The sequence below is a fragment of the Dendrobium catenatum genome, unplaced genomic scaffold (assembly GCF_001605985.2).
Source record: "Dendrobium catenatum unplaced genomic scaffold, ASM160598v2 fragScaff_scaffold_296, whole genome shotgun sequence".
Classification (NCBI taxonomy): Eukaryota; Viridiplantae; Streptophyta; class Magnoliopsida; order Asparagales; family Orchidaceae; genus Dendrobium; species Dendrobium catenatum.
The window spans coordinates 5,404-8,679 of record NW_021318758.1 but is presented as its reverse complement, the minus strand read 5'-3'; positions in this window follow the sequence as shown (position 1 = coordinate 8,679).

Genomic DNA, 3,276 nt, shown 5'->3' with positions numbered 1-3,276 from the left:
ATATCATATATACTTACTCCCTCTTCCCATAATAAACCTAAATCATCAATCAGAGGTTGTAAGAATACGTCAATCTTTCATTTTGGATTATGTGGCTCTGAAATTATAAGTGATAGAAACATATAAGGAGTAGTCATACATAACTCTGGAGGAAGATTATAAGGAGTGAGTATCACAGGCCAACATGAGTACGGTATAGCAACTATGATGTTATTGTGTCATGATTTTCGTAAAAATATCGAAGATAAAGAGCTCATCGTTCAGGGCTAATCGACATAAAAACTTCTCGCTTCGTTGGATCCTCAACAAGCTTGGTCGAGAACAAATATAGTTGCATGTCATCAAATACTTCAGGTGTTTGTTCAAGCACTTTAATGGCAGCTGAAATGGAGGATTTCTCGAGTATTGACTTTGATTCATTAGTTTCTGATGTAATGTTGGTACAAGAATTGACAAGCTGAGTAATTTGACTTCTTAGAAATGTTGAACCAAAGATTTTTTTCCTTCTACCGGTTGACGTTGTAGATGAAGGACGTTTCAATTGGATACAATCATTAATGCTTTCAAGTTTCTGTGAAGGATCTTCAAAAGACTCAGAACTTACATCAATGTTTTCAGAATCTTCAGTAACATTTTCATGGTGAAGTTTTTGGTTTGGAGTCCAAGCATGATCTTCGGTGGCAACAACACCTAGGAACATAAGATCAAGCTTATCTTCTAGCTCAGGATCAATGCCACAGTATCTAAATTTTTTTGCATTTGGCACAACCTATAAAGAAAAATATTATTTCAAATAAGTAAGATAGATTATATGAAGGTTCAAATAGACAAATAAATGTAAATTAATATTTACCTCTAATTTCTCTTTCCACCATTCATCAGGTGCGTCAATGGTTTTTTTCCTGGGATCCCAACCCAGCCCAGTGGATCCACGCTTCAATTCTTTCCATAATTTCCAATCTTTTTTTAACTGATCCCATTTATTTTTAACTGAACTTTATCATACTCTCTTCCAGTTTTCTCATAAAAATTCTTAATTAAATTCGTCCAACCCTCTTTATTAAAATGTGTGGTTGGTCGGTTGCCAAGTTCAATCTCCCTTAGACATAAATCACAGAATATAATATTTACATCTTTCTCCCATGTTGCGGTTGGTCCACCATCTTTTGGCTTACCCATTTTAAATCTTACTTGTATTATAAATTGACTGAAGAAGGATTGTAATGGATAGCATACGAGTACCTAAAATAATTTATAAGGAAATTGCAGTTTACTTTGAGATATAAAAAAATGGTAATTGCATATAACTTTGAGAAAACATACATAAAGTTGTCGGATACAATATAGATCTTAAAGTTAATTTTTCAGGTCTTTGGATAGTTGTCACAACAGAACAGTCCATGAACTAATACAATTAACAACTTCTGTGATATAATCAAGGTTTGCGATGATTAACAACTTCATTCTTGATATAGATTCAAAGGCCATGATAATAGAAGAAAGCAACCCACTCCATCTCCATGTTGGTCAAATGAAAAGTATGAGATATACATGAATAATCATATTTTAAATAAAACAAACATTTGGTCATGATGTATTTCGTTTTGTTTTCACTGAAAGTTGTTTAATGTTGCTAGTCTCCTTGGAAAAACTCAGAAACGGGTAAATCTTTGCAAAAAAGAGAGATGGGAAGGATGTAAATTTACAGTGGACGATATGGACCCTAAAACTCCATGATTTCGATTTAATTCAAAGAGAGAATAAAACATTAGAGAGTATTTTTGTAATGGAAATCCAAGCCTACAACCTGGTTGGATGGGAAGGATGTAACGGAGGTAAAATCAGCAGCGGGACGACTGATCCTGCACCTCTGGTCGACCATCTCCTCTACTTTGTCGGGGCTTCCGGAGAAGATGGCCTCAACAGATCCATTCCTCCACTCGATTTAAAATCACGAACAAAAGAAAGCACACGCAAGATGTCAGTCTACCCTTCCTCGCTCTCTAGACTATATAGAACGCACACGCTCGCCTTCGTCTCTCTCCTTTTCACCGGAATAGAGACGCAAGCAAGAGAACTTTCCTTCTCGTCTCTCGCTCTCTCTACCTTACATCCAGAGTGAATTAAAAAAGTGAGAAAAAACTCAAAATCTCTCTTCTTCCCAAATGTTACGAAAGACTAACGGGAAAAAATCCCTCCCGTCGCTCTCATTTCGGGCCGCTTTAAAGAAAGGCAGCAGGGGGAATGGAGGCTTGAATTTGAACAGAAGATCGTAGAAAAAGTCGATGCCTTGAAAACAATTAAACGCTGGCTATAACAGAAGATCGTAGAAAAAGCAATGGGTGCTGACTTGAAGTGCTCGTTAAGAAAATGAAAAAATGCTCCACATTCTCCATCGTTCGGAGACAGCCGAGGAATGGGGATTTGCGAATAGGGGAGGCGGGAGGTGCTGGCTTGAAGTGTGGTCGTGAGAGGAGGGAAGAAGAGTCGCAAAATGCAGAAAAAATCGTAGATGAGCAAAATAAAGGAGGTAAGAATGACGAATCTCATACCGGCTGACTGACGAGTGACCTCCTACCGAATGGAGCCGAGGATGCAGCCCGCTGGAGACGATCGCGTATGAGGATAGCAAAGATGAATAACCTTTAGAGATAATCGGCTGAGGAAGATTTGCACCATCAAAATGTCCTGAAGATAGGTATGCTAACGGAGACGAGGGCTGTATATGGCGGAATGATCGGCAACTTCCGCACGAATTGGGGCACTAGCGTCATTTTTAGGCTTCGAAATAGCGGAAAGCAGCCTACCGCGGGAGATAGATTCGGTCCTGAGAAGCAGCGAGGGGCAGCAAAAATTTTCGGAACGGGCTCTGCCGCGATCGTTCCAAACAATAATTTAACTGCTTTTTAGATAGCGAAGCAGTCGTGAAGCCGTCCCAAACCAACCCTGAATCTTTAATCAAATCTTAAATTTGTCTAAGTACTAATTGATAACCATTAAAAAAATTAAACTTAGCTCAAATTTCTCCTATTGAAAAACATTACCTATAATGTTGGGATCTGTGTTTATGTTAATGGCATAAAAAATTTCTGCACTTCATTAATCCTAAATATTATTAAATGGTGATTTTGTTTTTAATGATAGAAAATTCATTGATACATACTCAACTTTTTTCTTTTTTTCTTTTTTCTATTTGCTATTGAATAAAGAAACTTGAAAACACCTATATTCCCTCTGTCTCTCTCTCTCTCGCTTTTCTTTCACTCCGCTGGACTG